This window comes from Zalophus californianus, chromosome 12 (assembly GCF_009762305.2).
Source record: "Zalophus californianus isolate mZalCal1 chromosome 12, mZalCal1.pri.v2, whole genome shotgun sequence".
Lineage (NCBI taxonomy): Eukaryota > Metazoa > Chordata > Mammalia > Carnivora > Otariidae > Zalophus > Zalophus californianus.
Genome location: NC_045606.1, coordinates 23,180,934 through 23,203,222, shown reverse-complemented (window position 1 = coordinate 23,203,222; position 22,289 = coordinate 23,180,934). Strand labels below are relative to the sequence as shown.

At 37.5% G+C, this 22,289-nt stretch overlaps 1 long non-coding RNA gene across 1 annotated transcript; it reads right to left on the bottom strand.

Annotated features, from left to right (window-relative positions):
• Positions 1-4,949: 4,949 nt before the first annotated feature.
• LOC113911196 lies at positions 4,950-22,038 on the bottom strand. The gene is made up of 4 exons (XR_003516397.1): positions 21,726-22,038; positions 21,072-21,235; positions 7,316-7,832; positions 4,950-5,522 (listed from the first exon to the last, which is right to left on the bottom strand). It is a non-coding gene; the product is annotated as an uncharacterized LOC113911196 (long non-coding RNA).
• Positions 22,039-22,289: the final 251 nt, after the last annotated feature.

Genomic DNA, 22,289 nt, shown 5'->3' with positions numbered 1-22,289 from the left:
CCACAGAAGAGTGCAGGGGTGTGGTATACTGTTTTCAAGCTAACTGGAGAGTTGGTGCTATGCTGGTTCCCACAAGTGTCCACTTATCCATGCTGGGGGGGGGGGTGGGAGGAGGGAAGTGGTGTCCCCCAGGTCTTCTGTTCTTGGAGAAGTCTCCCAAAGAAATCCTGCCTTTCCAGCACATGCTCTGAGACTAGTAAATAAATCTCCTTCCCATATACCCCAGGTATTTTTCACACTGTTGTTCTATGCTGTATATCAGTGGGGCTGTTTTTTGTGCTGTCTCTTTAAAAGCATGGACTTCACCCTCCTGGCTCTCCCAGAGCCGAGCCCACTGATTTTTAAAAGTTTCAGGTGTTAATTCCCACTGATTATTAGGCTCCTCTGGTTTTCAAAGCTGAGTGTTATGGGCATTCATCTTCCCAGTGTGGGACCCCCATGCTTGGGGTGCCTATTGTGGGGGTCTGGTCCTGTCAACCATCTGTGCCCACCACATCCCTTCCTCCTATGGACAGTTCTGCAGGTCTATTTGGCTCCCAACTGCTTTTCTGCCCTTTCTAACCTCTTTGATGTAGTCTCTTCTTTCCATTTAGTTGTGGAGAGTCTGTTCTGCCATTCTTTGGGTCATTTTCTGGGTTATTTACACTGATATGGGTGTTATCTAGCTCTATCCATGGGACAAGGTGAGCTTAGGCTTCTCCTATTCTGCCATTTTCCTGAGATGTTACTTTATATTCTTTGAGAAAGGTCTTGGTTATATAATTATTTTTAGCTTCAAATTTAACAAATTTAACCTCCCTCCTATGTAAAACAAGAACTTTACTGTGCTTTTTCTAATGCATCCCTATACTTACAGATCTTTGTTAATTTAATATGGGTGTAGATTATAGGTAAGAGGTACAAATTTTTTTTTTTTAGAATTACATATCTTTTTTTTCAAGGGACATTTGTTACACTTGTGTCAAATGTTAACGTGTACACAAATTATTTGGGTTCACTCATATCAAGGCTCACTATAAAAACATTTATTCAAAATTTTCCACTTTTTACTTCTCAATTTTAATTTTAATTCTTGACCCCCTGAATTATGTGTTAAACTTTTCAGTTTCTACAACAGTGTGGTAATTTATAAACACTTGCATATCAGAAAATGAAGATTTCAATTGTCATTTTCTACCAAGCCTTGTCACTTTGCAGAAAAGGAAAAAAAAAAAAAATCCATTATTTCTTAGTGTTTGATGTTGCACAGGTTTAATTTTAAAGCCAGCCTGGAATTTCCTTTAGGTTTCTTGTATTTTGTCTGGTCCCTAAGTAACCTACATATCTTTGGGCCTGGATTTTTAGTAATTTTTTTATCCTTAGTATTTCACCAAGTTTACCAGGGTATCTGAGATACTAAATATTTTGAACTAGATTGTTTCATTTCTAGGTATTTTAAAGTACTTAATTTTGCTTCTTATAGGTAAAATCATTTTAGAAAGTATATTAGAGTAAGTCCTTTCTTCACTTGTGCAGAAGAATTTCTTTCATAAGTCTGTTTTCATCTGTTTTTATTATTATTATTATGGGTTGTTTATTTGCTTATATATTGTTCTTTGTGCTTATCCTTGAAAAAGGAATGCTCAATCCTTTTAATGGGTCTGGTTTAGTCTATTAAAGCGGGAAAGGATTCTTGTAGATGTCTCTCACTGCCTCCTTGAGTGCTAATAGAAGGTTCCTTTTATTCTTGAATTGGAAGGCAAATATACATAACTTCCAGAACAACTTCTAGCTTTTAGCAGTCTTGACTGTAGTAACTTGGGATCTCACTCTATTGCCTGGTTCACTTCTCTAGGATGATCATTTATTTTGGATTATTCTAATTTTTTTTTCTCCTGAAATAACATGAAAATCCTTTACTTTTCAAGAATTGCTCACAAGCACTGTCCTTGGCTACAGTACAGTTTCCATGCACCACTTTCCCCCCTAACTTCCCTTTATTCCCCCCTCAGCTTTATTGAGGTACAAAAATTAAGGACAAATTTGTATATATTTAAGATGTACAATTTGATGTTTTGATATATATATATATATATATATTAAAATAATCACCGTAATCAAGCTGATTAACATTTATCACTTCAGTTACCATTTCAAAAATTATGTGTGTGTGTGTGTGTGTGTGTGTGTGTGTGTGTTGAGACATTTATGATTTACCCTCTTAGCAAATTTCACCTAGGTTCAATACCAGTTCAGGGAAGTCTTTTATTCTTTTCTGCCTACCAAACTCCCCAGGGCATCCCCGTCCCCAGTCCCTCTTTATTCATATTGCTTTACCAGGAACTGAATTTTTTGAGTTTGAGGGCTATAGGTACTTAGAGGGTAGTAAAGTCTAAGGCAGTAAAGTCCCGAGGTATCACTGAAAGTAGATTTTAGTAAATGGACAGTAGTTCAAATCTGTGGTTGGCAAAATCCCTGCATCTCTGTACGAGGGATGGGTAGTGCATGTGAACTGCAACCTTGCTCAGCCTTCTTCTTCTTAGGTACTGCTCACGCTTGAGGGGAAAAGTATATGATGGCTCCAGTGGTTTCTCAGTCTAGCCAGTGTTCAGACCCTGAGAAACAGTTGTTTTAACCTTTTTCAAAATGTTTTGACTTAGTAACTTCTTTAAAAAAGATTTTATTATTTATTTATTTGAGAGAGAGCATGAGAGAGCACAAGCAGGGGGAGCAGCAGAGGGAGAGGGAGAAGCAGGCTCCCCGCTGAGCAGGGAGCCTGATGTGGGACTTGATCCCAGGACCCTGGGATCATGACCTAAGCAGAAGGCAGACACTTAACCAACTGAACTACCCAGGTGCCCTGTGACTTAGTAACTTTTAATCTTCTGTCATTAATGGAAAGTTGAGAAAAGTTATTTCCGAGATAGTTTAAGTGGTAAAGTTTAAGCCATATTTATTCTTAGCACAAATAGCATCTACATCAGTAATGATTTTTACCAAGGAAATGTAATCTTAAGGCTTAATTTACTAATCAGTGAAATGTTTATATTACTCCCCCCAACTTAAAGATTTCTGTGTATTAATTTTTGATATCATGAGTTATAAGAAATATATATATTTGGTCTTCATCCATGTTTCCTGGCTCAAAGCTCCCAAAACCCATGAAACTTCCTGAGCAGTAAGAGCAATAGGAACATCTTTTCTTATAATATTTGGTCTCTTGTCCTCAGCGCCTGAAATGGATTCAGAGCCATAAAAATGAAATGGGTGTACAGTTATTCATAACAGGCTCCTTTCCACAACTGGGCTTATGAGGTAACTTCTGGAAAGCAACTGAGGATGGGGGCTTATTATCAGGGGAACCAAGATGAATACAGGGTTGAAACTTTCAGTCCTAACCCTGATCCCCACCTTGACTTCTGGGGAGGGGCAGGAGAGGGCTGGAGGCTGAAAAAAATTGTCAATGACTAATGATTTAATCAATAATGCCCATGTAATGAAGGCTCCATAAAATCCCAAAAGGACAATGTTCAGAGAGCTTCTGGGTAGGTGAACGTGTAGAGATGTAGGGAGAGTGGTTCATCACAGAGGGCATGGAACCTCAAAGTCCTTTCCCCCTACCTTGCTGAGAAACCACTGGAGGCCATCATATACTTTAAAAAAAAATAAACAAAATAGACAATACTTTCGCTAGATTCACCAAGAAAAAAAGAGAGGCCTTAAATAACTAAAATCAGAAATGAAAGATGAGATGTTAAAACAGATACCACTGAAATACAAAGGATCAAAGAAAAGTAGTATGAACAATTACAAGCCAACAAATTGAACATATGAGATATGGATAAATTCCTAGAAATATACAGCCTACCTAGACTGAATAATGGAGAAATAAAGCATCTGAACATAAGAATAATTAAGGAGGTTGACTGAATCAGTTGTCAAAAACCTCCCAACAAACAAAAGTCCATACCAAATGGCTTCACTGGTGAATTCTATGTAAGACTTTTTTGTTTTTTCCTACTGAAGATTTAAAGAATTAATACCAATCTTTCTTAAACTCTTCCAAAAAAAAAAAAAAATCAAAGAGGAGGGAACATTTCCAAACTCATTTCATGAAGCCAGCATTACCCTGATACCAAAACCAGACAAGGACACCACAAAAAAAAATTACAGGCTAGTATTATTGATGATTATAGATACAAAAATCCTCAATGAAATATTAGCAAGCTGAATCCAACAATACATTAAAAGGATGATATGCCATATTGAATGGGATTTATTCCAGGGATGTAAAGATGGTTCAACATTCACCAATCAATCAGTGTGATACACCACATCAATGAAATGATTAAAATCACATGGCTTTCTCAATATAGAAAAGGCATTTGACAAAATTTAGCATCCATTTGTGATAAAAACCCTCAAGAAAGTAGGTATACAAATAAAGTAAATGGGACAACACACACACACACCAGAAGCCTCCAATGGTAAGTTGAAGATAAATATATCATTAAATCATTTTTAATGGGTTACATTAGGATTTATTCCCTAAGGAAGTGGATATTGAATGGAAAGGTTTAAAGAATAAATTAGAGAGGAGCATTGGGGTGGTTCAGTCAGTTAAGTATCTGACTCCTGTTTTTGGCTCAGGTCATGATCTCAGGGTCATGAGATCAAACTCCACATCAGGCTCCATGCTCAATGTGAGTCTGAGATTCTCTCTCTCCTCTGCATCTGCCCCTTCCCCCACTCAAAAAATACATAAAATCTTTTTTTTTTTTTTAAAGATTTTACTTATTTATTTGACAGAGAAAGAGACAGCGGGAAAGGGAACACAAGCAGGGGGAGTGGGAAAGGGAGAAGCAGGCTTCCCGTGGAGCAGAGAGCCCAAGGCAGGGCTCCATCCCAGGACTCTGGGATCATGACCTGAGCCAAAGGCAGATGCTTAATGACTGAGCCACCCAGGCGCCCCCCAAAATACATAAAATCTTAAAAAAAAAAGAATGAGTTAGAGATATGAGTTTGGGCATTGAGTGGCCTATAAAATCATGGTTCCTTCAGGCTCCTTGAGTATATGTAAATACACACACATGTGCATGTGGGCAAACACACAATACACCTAGAAAATAACAGGATTCACTGTAACAATGCATAGCAATGTTCAAACGTATTTAAGAGTTTGATAACTGACTGTGAGAGATCAATTTCAAAAACACGATGGGTTAAAAAACTAATTTTTCTGAGATTTAATTGTGGTTAGGTATCTGTTAGTCTCTCATAGTAATCCTTTAAAATGGATACTTTTGCCAATTAATGGACATTATATGAATTGTGATGTATTGATATGCACGAAATAGAAGCCCATCTCTGTGCTTAAACTTGTAATAGCATTTTATTTTCCTCAGATAACAAGAAGTCTAAAGGAAGGGAGTCTAGGCCCCTTCTTTCACTTTGTCCCATTATCCTCACAGGGAAGCTTTTATCTTCATGCTTGTCTAATCATAGAGGCAGGATGGCTTCTGCCTCTTCAGTTGTGCTGTAGGCTGGAGAAAGAGAAAGGGACAAAAAGAATGTTTGTATTAGAAAAACAAAAATAATGCCAGAAGTCTCTTAGCAGAAATATACTTCTATCTCATTGCCTGTACTTTTATTACATTGCTACTCTTGGCTGCAACAGAGTCTGAGAAGGTGAGTATTTTATCTGGGAACACTGCCAACCTGAACAAAAAGGGGTTCTGTCAGTAAGGGAGAACTGGAGAATAGCTCTTAGGTAGGAAATTAGGACTGTCAAAGGATTCACGGAATTCAGAGTGCTATATAATCACAACCAGTATTGTTAAAGTCTCAATTTTCAGAGTAATACTAAGCATTAATACTATTCATTTTTGTTATATTTTGGTGTTTTATTTTTTTATGAATAGCCATGGTTAGTAATGAAATATAAATACACGTTTTATAAACTTTATTACCTACATCATAGTAGTAAGAATGAGGTCATATAGGACATTAACAGCTTTTTATGCTAGAATTTTCTTTTTTTTAAATACACCTAATTAAATGGTAGTTTTAGGGTCCAATACGAATCTCCTTTGGACAACATCTAAATTCTGAATCATAGGACCTAAATCCAAATTCTAAAGATTTTCTAAGTTAATTACCATTATCAGTTTCAAATAACATTTCTTTAATGTCCACATACTGACAGTGGAATACCAAGTCCTAAATGAATTCTTTAAGCTAAATGTGGAACATTTATTCAAGAAATTCTTATGTTTAAAAAAAAAATTCTTATGTTTTGTATATCTTTTCTAGCCTTAATAAGTAAAATTCAGTATTTGTTAGATTAGTTATTAAGGTATTAAAATTGTTACATCTTAAGAAACATTTTTTGACACTTACAAAAATACTTCTTACTGTATTCTTTGACTAAAATATGAATCTTAGTTTCTCTGGATTTCTCAAAACCAGTCTTTAGTATTGGTAATCAGGTTGGACAGATTTTTCAATAACATTTAAGTGACAAGGGGAAAAGAGAAAAAGATAGAATATCTGTTCTAATGTTCTGTCTAAATGGTTCTCAGAAGTGAACATAGTACATTTTTCTGAATGCAAATCAAACACTTATACTTAATGTAATACGATATTACAGATTTACATCTAATTTCAAATCCTCTGTGAATTCAGTTAGAATTAATTCTATCTCATCTTACACATCTTATTGAATACATTTTTTTTCAAATCTAATTCTGATCCTGGGATTTGAGATGATTTGTACTTTATAAACATTCACATGCAAATATGATAGGGTGTCACATATCATGTGCACATGGTGTTTAGATATGATTTTCTCCAACTATAAAGAAAAACATAGAATGTTGCATATAAAAACTTGACCCTTCATTTATAGCTAAAAAATTTAGAAAGAATATAGAGAAATGCAATTAAGAGAATAATCAAGTAAGAATTTTTAAAAAACAAAATCTGCAAAAGGCAATGAGCTCCATCTGATACATGCACATATAAAGATAAATGTGTATTTTTTGATATATGATACATGGATATATAAATCTACAATGATATTCTGAAGGAACAGAACTGACAAATGAAATCATTAAATAACTTTTTCTCTCACAATGTCCATTAAAGTGTGCTCCATAGGGTAATTCTTCTCCTTCCCCTGGATAAAATCTTGGTTGGTGTCCATAGCTATCTTAAATAATAAAAATCCCTCTGGTACTTTAGTTACTTAAACTATTTCAATTCAGAAAGTGATAGGTACAGCCAGAGTATAATAAAAACTACAAGCTTCATTTAAAATTAAAGCTTTTGCACTCACCTAATCAGCCATGCAACAGAAGGCAGGCCTGTGGTATACAGTACAGCTTGGATAGATATTCTTCTATTTTCCCAACTTGTCTTTCTTTCTCTCTTCAATTGCTAACTTGCACTGTTTCTGATCACACCAGGGTTCAAGATGGTAGATAGAGTTAAGGGCACAGGAAAGCTCCTGCCTGCTGGTACTTTCATGATTTGCCATCATTGCTGTCTGGTTTGGCAGGTGTCAAAGCTGACTCTTGGTTTTTTCCCTTGCAGGGTATTTCAGTTCCTTACAGGATTCCTCAGAGCATTTACTTCTCTCTCCATTCATTGGTAGGCATCTCTCACCTACAATTCACTGTGATTTGCTTCTCAGCAGGTCCATCTCTTCATAGACTCTCTTTTGGGATCCTATTGCTTATTAGGCAGTCCTTTTGGATAAAGCTCATTTAAGATGACTCCAGGCACCCTTATGATTATTGCAGCATTATTTATAATAGCCAAGATATGGAAACAACCCAAGTGTCCATTCATACCTGAATGGATAAAGAAAATGTGGTGTATATATATAAACGAGTATCATTCAGCCATAAAAAAAAAAAGTGAGATCTTGCCATTTACAACAATGTGGATGGACCTAGAGGATATAATGCTAAGTGAAATATATCAGAGAGAGGAAGACAAATACCATACAATTTCACTTATAGGTGGAATTTAAGAAACAAAACAAATGAACAAAGAAAAAAAAGACCCCCCCCCTCAAAAAAAGCCAGACTCTTAAATATAGGTAAAAACTGGTGGTTACCAGAGGTGGGGTAGGAAATGGGTGAAATAGATAAAGGGTATTGAGTACATGTATTGTGATGAGCACTAAGTAACATATAGAATTGGCAAATCATAAACAAACAAAAAACCAAACTTTTTTTTTTAAGATTTTATTTGACAGAGAGAGAGAGAGAGAGCACACAGGCAGGGGGAAGCAGCAGAGGGAGAAGGAGAAGCAGGCTCCCCAGGGAGCAGGGAGCCGACTCAGGGACTGATCCCAGGATGCCAGGATCAGGACCTGAGCTGAAGGCAGACGCTTAACCAACTAAGCCACCCAGGCACCTCAAAAAACCAAACTCTTAAATACAAGAACAAACTGGTAGTTACTAGAGGGGAGGTGGATGGCGGGGATGGGTGAAATAGATAAGGGGTATTAAGTGTACACTTATCGTGATGAGCACTGAGTAATGTACAGAACATCTGAATCATTATATAGTACACCTGAAATGAACAGAACACGGTATGTTAATTATACTTCAACAAAAAAGTTTAATGGCTACATTAAACTGTTTTAAAAAAGAAAGAAAAAAAATGACTCCAGGCCAACTTTTACCCCATGTGTGGCCCCCACCTTCACAATTTATCTGTGGTCAATTTTCAGTTATAAATTACTTTTCAAAACAAAGCTCTCTATTCTGTTGTCACAACTGGTAGTTTTCATATGTATACAGATGTGTTAATTAATAAAACTGAAATTAAGTTCAAAGCATCACTGAGTCATAGTTGTTTTGCAATAATGAATATAGACCAGAAAAAAAAACTGTATGTATAGTGAACATTATTTATTGCTTATTAAAAACATGGAGATCACTAAAATAGGCCAACATACTTCCTTTACAGATCAAAAAGCAAAGAATCAACCTAACAAAAGTTGTTTTTGGCCAGGGACAGTGCAAAGCTTTACATGATGCATTCAAGAAAGTACAGGGTCTAGAGTCAACAATATGTGGCTTTAAATACTCCATAATATATTAGTTATAAGAAGTTGACCAAGTTCAATAAAGTATGTAATCTGTTTCTTCTTCCATAAAATGGGGATAACAGTCTAGCAAATATATTGTTTTGATAATTAAATAAAATGCAAAACATATGATATATATCACATAATAACTCCTTATTCATTGTTAATTAATTTTGCCTTCTAACACTGGTCAAAAGAATTTTTTTTTAATTACAGTGGTGGCTTCTTTAGGTCTTCACCTTTTTTTTTTAAGTAGGTGCCCTGCTGCGTGTGGAGATCAATGTGGGGCTTGAACTCAATGACGCTGAGATCAAGACCTGAGCTGAGATCAAGAGTCAGATGCTTAACTGACTGAGCCACCTAGGTGCCCCTCAAGTATTCACTTTTAAAAAATGATTTCTGAAGTTAAAAAGAGCATTACATGAATACACACACACACACACACACACACACACACACACACACACACACATATATTTACATTATTTTCAGGTCATTAAATTATTGCAATGCAATACTTAGCAAGTGCATATATGATGTGGTATTAAAATGGGAATCTTTGTTTTACTATACTACATAAAACAAATTTTAAACTGTCAAACTATTTTTTACATTTTATTTTTCTAGATAAAGCAAAGGAACCAGTAAAAATATGCATGGACTTCTACTGAATTAATCTTTGGGATTAGTAAAACAAGTAGAGAAGCTCTCGTTTTCAGCCTAGTAAGGGAGATACAGACCACTGGATTAACGTTCTCCAAGATATGTTGGGAAGAGAACTCTGTTAGAACTAGAATACTAGTCCTAGGGCTTTTATGATGCAAATTCTCAGTGTTTAGATGTTCACAGCTCCCCCTCTTCATCTCTGAACAAGTTATTAGAGTTGGTAATCCAGTAATAGTCAAGCTACTGCTAAGTGGAATGGCTAGTATTGTATCTGTAGCCACCGTATTTATCCAAAGAGAAAACACTAGTTTTTCCCTATGTAGGTAGTGTCACTATGTCAGTGTGTCATTGTAATACTTCCTTGTTTGTTTATACTCCTCTCATAAATATACATTAATTTCAAGATTCTGGGTGTAATACGGTGCTTTCTCCATGTGGTTAACAATGTTGTGAAGATTTAGTACAAGCTTTTGACCCCTGATCTTATTTTTCTCTTCCAACACAGATCCAGAACACTGCAAGAGTCTACTGTATAACATCTAGATCACAATTCTAGATAATGTCCCCCGCCGATCTAAGATTCTAATATACGTTATGTTTAAATATTAACGAAACCTAATTCAGTGGGCTTTGTATAAGATCAATATTATTACTTTCCAGGCCCACTTTATATAGGCAACAAATACTGTCCCTTCAAAACTGCTAGTGTTTTGGGGCACCTGGGTGGCTCAGTCAGTTAAGTGTCTGCCTTCGGCTCAGGTCATGATCCTGGGGTCCTGGGGTTGAGCCCCGCATCAGGCTCCTGGCTCAGTGGGGAGTCTGCTCCCTCTCCTTCTGCTCTTCCCTCCACTCGTGCTCTCTCACTCTCAAATAAATAAAATCTTAAAAAAAACAACAAAAACAAAAACAAAAAAATGCAAAATGCTAGTGTTTTGTTCATAATAGCCAGTGATTTGAGTTATCTCTTTTTATGAAAAGGGGACTTGTAATGTTAATTGGAAGTATCAGTATAAAATCATTTTAATATATAAAGTATAATTAATATATTACATATAAATACACTTGAAATATCTCTATATACATTTCTTAGCTCTGTCCACTGAAAGGGCTTAGAAATAATGGCCCATCAATAGCAATAAATAAGCCCAAATATCATATCTTGGTTTCTAAATATGATTCTTCACTAAAAGGAACAGGGTTCCTTGGGGGTGAAAGGCAAATTTCAGAGCTGAGGAAGAGAAAGAGCAAGATATAATTGGAATATTCTGTTATATAAAGAAGCAAAAAAGTGTTCAAATAATCAAAAGCACATGTCAAAAGGATAAGCAAACCATCCTGAAGGAGCTCCTCCAGGGCAAAGCAAATAATTTGAGCGTCGAAACAAAGACTTAGTAGTAGATTCTATCCCATTAGTTGAAATAAGAATCTAGGAGTACCTATTGACATAAACTTTAAAGACAAATAAAAAGGGGACTGATATTAAAGGCTTATACATTTATTCATTAGCTTAGTTCATTCAGTAAATTTGTAACATACATTTGTAGCCCCAATGACTTCAAGGAGAACCTACAGGGTAGAAACCTCTTCCTGACTAGGATAAAGCCTAGAACATATGCCAATCACTCAGACACCTCTTTAGACACTAAGTAAGTGTTAGTATATTGGAAACTTCCTGGGGCGGGGAAAGCTCTGAGTATGTATTTCTAATTCTGCATGGTTACTTTAATGCTATACCTCTGTCATCTCCTAAAGTTTGGTGCTGCCAAAATGTCCATATCCTCCTCCCACCTCTCTTGCTACATCTCCCATAATTTCTCCTCCCAGGTTCTCATCCAGCTATTCTCATTCTGCCAGGCACTTAGGAATTGGAAAAGCCCTTAGGTTCCAAGTTAAGAAAGAACACTGAGTTCTGGTGAATAAAATGTAATGAAGATCTCAAATATAACTCTACTACTCTAAATTAAAAAGAAACAAACAAGCCACATAGAACATGCTATTAAATCATGATTTTTATTAAATATTACCTAGTTCTCAATGCCAACATATTTAAAAATAGGCTGAAAATGTATTATAAATATATTAAACAAAAAATTGAATTGAAAACTGTATGTCAGGAATTAATCTTTTCAGAATATTTCCGTGAGTGTAGTTTGCATTAAATATAAATGATTACATTTAACATTTTTTTGTTTTGAAATGAAATAATCATGAACATCTTAATGGCTATAGAATATAGCTATAGTGGTGAAGAGTTAGTTTATTGCTATTAACTAGGATAAATATGTCATGGAAACTTCTCTGAAGACAAATGTCACATTAGTTAAGTTATAACAAAAGAAGATATCCCTTGATTTATTTAACAATGATTTATTGTCTACTGTATACTACTAGGATTATGTACTACTATATAGCAGCACTACTATGGTGAACCATATGTACTAGGCGATGAATTATAACAATGTCTTTGTCTTAAAGAAACTCACTAGTGATAAAAACAGACCTGTAAGTCAGTAAACGCAAAGCCATGTCTCAAGTGCGCAAGTCAAGTTACTTGAATAACTCTATGGATGGTGGGCAGGAGAGAATGAGAGAAAGCTTCCTAAAAGAGGGGATGCTTGAGGTGCAGTTTAAAGAGATGAGTCAGTTTATCAGCCAAGAATAAATAAATGAGAGGCTATTAAACAGAAGAAACAGCTTTTACAAAATCACAGAGGCACCGACTAGCATGGAGCATGGTGAGAAAGGATCAGGGGAGAATTAAAATTCAAGCAGGGTCCAACATGTGGAAGACCTTATATAGACTAACCTAAGGGGTAGTAAAATCAAATGCATAAAATAATATAAATGAAAATTACCTCGTCTCTGACATGTCATGTTCCTTACTACTTCAGGTCCCAGACACTTCTTTTTTCTCTGTCTGAAAATTCCTTCCCAGATTTTTTCACAACTAGATGTTATACCTCATTCAAGTCCTGGCCTAAAAATATTTCCTAGGAGGGGGTGCCTGCGTGGCTCAGTCGGTTAAGTTGGTTGAGTGTCTGATTCTTGATACCAGCTCATGTCAAATCTCAGGGTCATGAGATCGCTCTGTGCTCAAACGGAAGTCTGCTTGAGATTCTCTCCCTCTGCCCCTCCCCACACTGAGTGCATGCATGTGCATGCTCTCTCTCAAATTAAATAAATTTTTAAAAAACAAAAATTATCTCCTAGAAAACATCTTTCTATGCCATCCAACTAAATTATTGCCACCCTACCACAGCACCTACTAACCTGCCATTTCCTTTGTTTTTAAGTCAATATAGAAAGATTAGAAACACAAAATAAATGCCAATTTCACTTCATATAACATACCCACCTGCCCTTGATTTCTAATGTCTTTATTTGTAAACTAGACCGAGAAAATCATGGACATTGCTAAGCAACATATAATGTAGTATTGACTCTAGGGATTTGTTGGCTGGCAATCTTCCTTTTATCCTGTAACATATAAACACATTTTGTTCACTAGTAGCCATATGAAGGACTAAAGTAGAAGAAACCCTTTCAGAGATATTTGTATTTTATTATCTCAAAAGGATAAATCTTTAACATAAAATCGTCAAGCAATATGACAAAACATACTGAAACATTTTGGAGAGAGCAGAAAAGGTGTTTCTAGCCCTTAGAATCCTATGCAAATCTTTCTACCCTTGAGGAGAGACAATTGTCTTCAGAGAAAAGGACAAGGAAGTAAATCTCCATTAGTATTGGGAAAACTTAAACTTCTTTTATTTAGCTTCCTGCTAAAGTGGGAGCTTCAGGGAATGTTTATATATAAACTGACATCCTTTAAAATATTTTGGGGCCTTTAAGAGGAAAATGCAATGTTTATTCTTCTTGTGGTCTGCAAGACATCTGAATGAGTACCTGAACTCTTGCAGTCACCCAATGAAATTACCAAGTGCATGGAATCCTTTACCTCTTCAATTCTGATTTAGAAAATAAAAACCCAAAAACTATTGCTACTAAATGAAAGAATTACTTCCTTATTTCTAGTCTCCTATCAAGATACTGTTGACAATAGAAATAAAAATTTTTAAATGGCCTAAAGTAGGAAGCATAATTATATTGTAATAAAAATATGTTCTCAAAATTTTGAAATTTTATTAAAATGGCAGTCTTATACTCTAAAAGACTTTAAAATATGCAAATTCTTTCATTAAGACTCAAAACTAGATGGAATTCATTGAAATCCAGACCATATATAACTAATTGACCAATATCACAATATTAACTGTAGGTAAAATATTCATAACTGTCTTTAAATAACAGTCTGAAATTCATTAAACATTTGCGTAAAATTTTAAAATGTATACTTTTTATATTTACTTTTTCATAATGTAGTTTTATTTACACAAAGTATATATATTTTTTCTTTTAAAGATTTATTTATTTTTATTAGAGAGAGAGAATACAAGCAGGGGGAGCGGCAGGTAGAGGGAGAGGGGGAAGCAGGCTCCCCGCTCAGCAGGGAGCCCGATGTGGGGCTCGATCCCAGGACCGTGGAATTATGACCTGGGCTGAAGACAGCCGCTTAACCGACTGAGCCACTCAGGCGCCCGGCGCCCAGACACAAAGTATATTTTGCATTAAACAGATATTGATGAAATTTGCATTACACATTTAAATATTAAAATCGTGACAGTGGTCTTTAAATATCTCACAGCTTTAGGGTCAGTGAATTACTCAAGAAAAGGCTTCAATGTTTCGAAAGGATCCAGAGCGATCCCACCAAATTAACATGAGGCAACAATGGGAGTTGATCGAATGAGCACATGAGATATTGAGAGTGCTTATGAGAGGTAAGTTAATAGTTCTATTATGTGCAGTCCTGGTAAAGTCAGATGTGGAGAATGTGCTAACAGAGCATTTGCAAACTGAAATCACTTGAAGATATTACACCGATGATGGAGACCCAGGCTTTGAGTATTCATTGCTGATATGAGAAAAGAGGTGAAGGCATTAATGCTTAATGATTTAGCTAACATTGATCCACAACAAACAAGTCACGCTTTATAAACAAAAATGTGTGTTTGGCTTCTTTATGAAGCTATGCTAACTTCATGTTATCCTTTCTTTCTCTTGATGTCCTAATTTTTGTGGCCCATAGTTTGTGGAGTACATCCTTCTCTTGGGAAGCACATGATAGCTTTGCTTTTTACCGATTTTCTACTGATTCCCCTAATGTCCACTTTTTTGTCAGAGATTATAGACAATGGCTTGCCAAACCTCTGAATTCTTTTATTGCCCTACAATTTAATTGAGGTAAGTTAGATTAAGATGGTCTAAGAGAATTAAATGCTTTCCAATTATCCTATGACCCATCTTGAACTAAAATTTTCTCTTAAAGAAATTTAAACTCCCTCTTTTACTTTTAAAAATATTCTCCATAGCCAAAATGGGAGACAACTGCCTCAAAACAGTAACAGCTTCCTAAACTTCTTGCTGTTCTTGACCTTTTGAAATAACACTTTTAAATTCTGGGTTTACTTTACTAGCATCAGTTGATTCTTTGCTTAATATAATAGATATTTTCATGATAAATAATGTATATATATATATATATATACACACATATTCATTGTAGTTATGTGTTTCATTTTTTCCCCTAGTACTGTATTCTCCTTTATTCATTCAACTTCTGTCAGGAATACAAACATAAGCCATGCTCTCAAAGTAGTTATAGCTCAGAAGTGAGGCTGAGATAAATCTAATGTTATAATGAAAGGCAGAAAGAAATGTCATGGATCAGATAGCATTTCATAGGAGTTCAGTAGATAAGATTACTTTCAGCTGATTATATATAAATAAAAAACTACTGAAGAGATTTATTTAGGTGGACTTTCAAAGAATTCCATATCCAAGCAAATGATTGGGCTTCAGTGGATCTATAAATTACATGAAATGTTATGTAATATTTGGAAGATATATGTATATATGCATCTGTGGCAGGGCAGGAGTACAGGATGAGATCACTAGTATTCATCATATACTGAAAAACATACATGACATTCAAAAGGGTTAAAAGCAAACTACATCACACAGAGCAGTATTTGGAGAGGCTTCAAAATTATTAAAATTAGTATGATTAGAATTACATTCTCATTGCCTCCAATTGTTCATCAGCATTTTTGCTTCTCAGCAATCTGGCTGAGGAAACATGATGAAGTTTTCTTTGAATTTTTTGAAATATCTTTTTCCAAAGACTAGAAAACACATCTGACTGTTCCTTAATATTTCAAAATAGAATTTGTTGAATTTCTTTCCATCACTTTCTTTAGACCTAAAAAGATTGTTCACTACCGACAAAACTGAGTCCATGATAATACTGTCCCTTTGTGCTTATTCCTTGCAGTGGAAACTGCTGGTATTTTAAATTAACAATAAAAATGATAAAAAAAAATAGGCAAGATTAGAATTTGGGCAGTAGACGTCATATTAAAAATACATGCAGGATATTTTAAGTTTATTTTAAAAGTTATGAAGGGAATTGATGGGAAGCTGAAGATACATCTACGGAGATCTATAAAGAAAAAGAATAAATTGAGATGTCCATTTGGAAAAGAGAAGGAATAATACTTCAAAAAAAAAAGCAGCAGTTAGAAAGTAAGAGAGTGTTTTTTAGATAGAGTTTTCTATAAGGATGAATGCATGAAAAAATGGCAAGATGGTTTTCAAAGATTGAGAATCACAAAGTATAAAGTGACAGCAATTGAACTACTCATTCAAATAAGAAAAAGGGGGGGCACACATAGCTACTTGATGGCATGAAATTGAAGTATTTGAATTTCTCAAGTGTTTAAAAAAATCTGGTTAAGAAGGGCCTAAAGTATAAAAGGTATGAAAATAACTTTTTGAGTTTAGTGGAATGTGAACTGATGATAAAAGACTGACAGGCACAGAATAAGTAAAAAGCAAAACATTAAGAAAGATAAATTCAGATATTGACATTTAAGTATACCTGCATAGTACTGCATAAAAAAGTATACATTTCCAGATCCAAATACAATATTAGCCTTTTGTGTTTTGTGCCTATGTTGAATAGGTAGCAAAAGTATCAAGAGTTCTTACTAAAGTACCCATTATCCTTTACAAAAAATATTACAATGACTTTAAAGTCACAGAACAACAACAAAAAACATTATCATGCTTTCTTTTATTGAGCTGGTCAAATTGCTCCACACATTGTGAACTCTAGTTAAAGTGAAGCAATTATTTAAATGTTTTTGGCAGTTCTCTTCCCTGCCCTTGAATATCCTGTATGGTCCAGGAACTTCATACAAAAATGAGCGAAAGGACCAAAGTCATATCATTCAGAACTTTCTACCAACTAAAATGATCTAATACCCTCGTAGACTTAAGTAGTCACATTTTGCCTGTCCCCAGATCTTTTACAAAGGGCTAGGTGACTAACTGATAGTGCCATCTGAAAGGAAGTTCCTTAGTTGTGAAGACTTTGGACCATATATTCCATCCCAATATTATAAGCAATACTAAAACATAATAAAATGGTTCTACAAAATGCAGAAGCACAATCATGAACATTAATTCTAGACCACAGTGAAACAGTTCTGGCCCTCCTATATAATTTAATTGATATAAATCTAAAAGTTAAAGTCATCAAAACATTTGAGGTTTTCAGGTAAAGAGAATTAGCACTATAATGTAGTTTGATAAGATACCAAATGAAATGTGCAGTTCTGTGCAAGTGTTTGGAGGCATCTCAGCCCCTAAACTTTCCCCTCACTAACTTCAAGCAGCTTGATTTCTCATCATTCAATCCTCTCCTTGCAATACAATCTTTTTCAGTGATCTTTCCTCTCTTTTCTGCCTACTAAGAGATTTTGCAAAAACAGAGTTCAGTGTTTTTCTATTCTCACCTTTAGCACAATGCTGGGTAAGGCTGAAGAGCCAAGGTTTCAAAGTGTCCTCATATTTATCTTTAAAGCCCAAATTCTCTCCCCAGAACTTGGGCTTGTATATTCAGTCACTGTACTTAAGCTGTAGATACCCATGCAGTTACCAGGCTGGGCCAAGAAACGAGCAGATAAACATAGATAATCCTCCTGGAACATCTTTAAGGCAAAGTTGGGGGAAAAAATCATATTTTATATCCATATAAATATGAACTGACTACAGAGTAGAAAAATCATATGAATTTTTAGATGAAAACTAGAGACTTCAAATAAGATTACTCTTAAAAAATAAGATTATTCTTGGCTGGGGGTGGGTGAGTATATCATTGTTAGAGATATTTTGATAGAAAAGTCTGAGAAGCTTAGTATTATGCTAAATAAATCCACCTTATAAATATGGATTAGCATTTTTGTGTGTGAATAATGATGCCGAAGTGAAAGGAGGTTTAATAATAGGAATGGCCACAGACAAACTATGGAGTGGGTCAAGTTTATCGTCCATTGCCATTATCATCACCAATATCACCTCTCAGACCGTTCCAAGCTCTTGAAGAATCTGACTTCTTTTCTTAACGTCAGCCTCACTGCTAAGCATACTCTGTCTTTTCTTCATCAATATGTGCTCTTCTGCATTCCATTTCCTTAAGACATTAGTATGAGTGTAAAGAGATAATCATTTAGTATTAAAGATAAAGATTCGTATTAAGGTGGTAGTCATACAATGAAATTTTATACACTATCGCTCTGGACATATCTGTCATCAGGTAGAATTCTGGTGAGCATTTACACTGTGCCAGAGAATGTGAAAAGTGATAAGAATGCTTTTCTTTCTTCAGTTTTTAAGATTGCTAAACTATTTTTTAATAGCATGCAAAATCTAGTGCCATATTCTGCACAGAGTGCTCATCAATGAAATAATTCTTTCTTGACACAGGCATCAAACCCAGAAAGGGTAAAGAAGACAAGAAGAAATGAAGCAAATGTGAAGGATACCAGAATAGAAAGTAATCAAATTAGTCTGAATCTAGCATTTTAAAATGATTATAATTTCAGTCATGTTTTTCATAGCGCTGGAAACCTGAACAACTTGGGACTCACAATTATGTGCTTTCGTCCCTGAAAAGTTAGCAAAGGCATCTAACCAACAATTTAATTGATGACAATACATCTGACAGAAAATGCTGTTTTCTTACTCGAACAACCTCCTTGTTAGGAAACAACCTAACAAGTCCTCAGAATACATGTAAATTTTTTTCGTGCATTTAAAATGCATCCAAATTTTAAATGATACTAACACAACCTTGTTATATATATTATCACCTTTTTTTACAGATGAGGGAACAAATTCTGAGAGGTTAAGTGACTTAGTCCAAGTTGTATAGCTAGAGGCAGCATCCCAATTTCTAAGTCCCCAGATGGTTCTACATGATCCCTTCACACACACAGAAGACAAGAACCAGGCAGGAGCCAGAAATAACACAATAACTGACACAGGAAAATGCTAATATAAGGAATTATTAACTAGTAAAAGGTGAGCGACTACTAAGAGAGGAGATCACTAACAAATACAGGAGTAGTGGTTTAGGGAGCAGCCAGTACCTCCCAGGCTGTGGGAAAGTACCCAATAACTTAGGCAATAGATTAGAAGAACCATTCTCCCCATCCCTGTCCCCTATGCTACTAAGACAGGGGGACAGATCTTATTGGAGATAATGTGGCTGTGGCCCAACTGATGGCAAATGAAACTCGCTGAGGTGTCACAGATTGGGCTGGTGAGGAAATCACCAGCTGGGGTGTCAGTGAAACTTGCTAGGAATCCACCCACTGGGATGCCAGTAAGGCTTATTAGAAAGCCACACACTGGGGAACCAGCCAAAGTCACTGAAAGGTAGTCAAACACTGGTCTCTTACACATCACTGGCCAGAAAGCCACTCACTGACCACACTATCGGAGCAAGAAGAAAAGCACTGGTACGGAGAAGAGGCCTCTCTTTTTATGCAGTGTTCCTCCAGCACCTTCTACTGACAAGTCCTAACATTGGGCCAACTGAGAACAAAGCAATGTTTACAGGTTCCAGCTCTAAATATCACAATTCAGGGCAAATAAGATGAATAAGGAGCTGAGAAGCACTAAACTGTTGGCACATACCTCAATGACTATGCTGAGATCTGGAGGGGGAAATGCTTTTATGCCAAACTCCTACTCCATTTTTTCCCTAATTTTCCCTACAATAAAATGGAATGACACATGGTTAAGTGCATGAAGAGAGTACAATGCAGTGAATGACACCAGGTCTGAAGCCAAAACACTTGGGTCTGAGTATTAGCTTCAGCACTGATTAAATTTGCAACGCTGCAAAAGTCAATCTCTGTATGCCTCAGTCTCCTTATCTGTAAAAGAGGATGATAATAATACCTACTTTATTAAGATGTTGGGAGAAACAACTGTAAAGCCTATAGTACAACATCTGGCACGTGGCTAGAACTTGATATATATTAGTATTTACCCGCTCGTGTCAGTTTGTAACTGGTGTTTGAAAATACATATTCAGTTCTCATTTTTAATTTCCATGTAGTTCTGTATCTCATAATGCTAAAACCCAACTTGTTTGGGTGAACCTGGGCTATGTGCCAAAAAGCCTTTCCCCTTCCTGGGCATTGCCTTCAGTTCTGGTTTCAGATCCTGGCACTGCCCCTGGCTCACTGAATAATCTTCATCAGCGGGAGCCAACTCAGTGGGGATCCATCTTCTCAAGGGAAAAAAAAAAAAAAGACACATGTTTAAATAATTCAGGTTTAAGATCTCTTCTAGTTCTGACTAAATTTGATCCCCCTCTTCCCCAAATAGTGAGCTATACTTGAGAGGAAAAGAGGAAGGAAATTACTATTTTGAGCGCCTACCCACCTGTGCCAGGCAAGCACTTCGCGTGCATTACCTGATTCAGCCTCACACGGTCCTATCAAATTAGTACTTTCAACCCTGTTTAACAAATAAGGAAACTGAAGCTCACAAAGGTCAAGCAATTAACTCATTATCACACTCTTGGTAAGCAGCAGAGCCTGAATTCAAATCTGGTCTTTCTGTTTGGGTGGGCTACACGTTTCTAACTGTACTTGCCTCCCACACTCTCTTCATCTCAGACACTGAAAATCTTAACTGCTCAGGGCTTTTCAAGCTTTGCTTTTAAAGAGAAGAGTGGGTGTGCGACTTTTCTTTTTTTTTCTTTCTCAAACGTATCATTTTGAAATAAAGCAAATGAAATTCAGTTACAGGAATTTTTAAAAAAGTCACTCCTAACATCTTACACAAAATTAGCGCTCTAGTGAAAATCGGCAGCCCTCCGGCATCTTGGCGCCCCTGTCCTCACCTCTCCTCCTGGCTGCAAACTTGGTGAAGGGAAAGGAGCCTTGGTGGTGGGCCTGCGAGCTGAGTTCCAGCCCGGGGTCTGCCGCGGTGTTCAAGCTCGCTCCGAGCCGTCTTTTCCTTCTCTGGAGCACGAAGTGTCGGGCCAGGACATCTTAAGGTTTCTTCCTAAGGTACAAGCCCGAGTCTGAGACTTTCCTGGGCGAGGACGTGCGCCAGCCGTCTCCGCCGCAGTTCCCCGGGGGAAACAGCGCACTTCGCCCAGGAGGCTGCTCAAGGCAACCGTTCGTTCTCCCGCCCCACCCCACGGGCCCGGGCGCTCAGCATCTCCTAACAAGGAAAAGTAAGTGAAGCCCCTTCCCCTACGTTCCCTGGAATCGCCTTTCACCAGACAACTCCTCCCCTCGGCGAAGTTCCCATCCCGGGCCGACGCGCGGGCTGGGCCTGCACCCCGCAAAGTGATGCTCTGCCTCCCCGCTGTCTGGGTAACCAGACTGCACTTCCCTAACTTTCCGCTCCTCTCAGGAGGAATTCTGAGAACTCTGACACAAGTTTGACTGAAAACGTGAGGAGACAAAGCCTCTCTCAACAGAGGTCTCCTCCGCCTCCACCCGGGGCGCCGCGCCCAGGCCTCCCCCATAGGTCCACGGGGTCCCACCAGCTCGGCTTTCCCACTGCAGGGTCCCGCGCCAGGGGGCTCGCCGCGCTCCCGCCAAAGCCGCGGTCACGGGGGCGCGCCGCAAGTCCAGGTCTCGCTATTTCTGCTCCTGCCGAGCGCTAGTCTGGAGGAAGTCGGGGCGTCCTCACGGCGCGGCAGCCTAGCGCGCCGCGCGGCCGCTTGGAGGCTGAAAAAAGGTCCGCACAGGGCTCGAAGCCCTTCCTGCCGGCCTCCCCACGCCGGGCCTCGGCTCCCCTCCTTTCCCGCTCCCGCCTCTTCTCGTAGGCTGCCAGACGGACCCAGCCTGCCTCTCTCTCCGCCTTCACTACCGGGTCAAGCTGCGGAGGGAGGGAGCGGAGACAGTGGCGAAGCGGCTCCCCACCCGGCGCGCGCGCGCGGCCCTCCTCCCCCTCCAGCTTGCTCCCTCCTCCTCTGCCCCCTCCCCTCCTGCCAGTACAGTACAACTAGTACACACACTCACACACACACACGGACCCTGCCGCTGCCACTGCAGCTACCATGGATATCAGCTAACAACACACACCCAGGCGCGCGCGCGCTCCC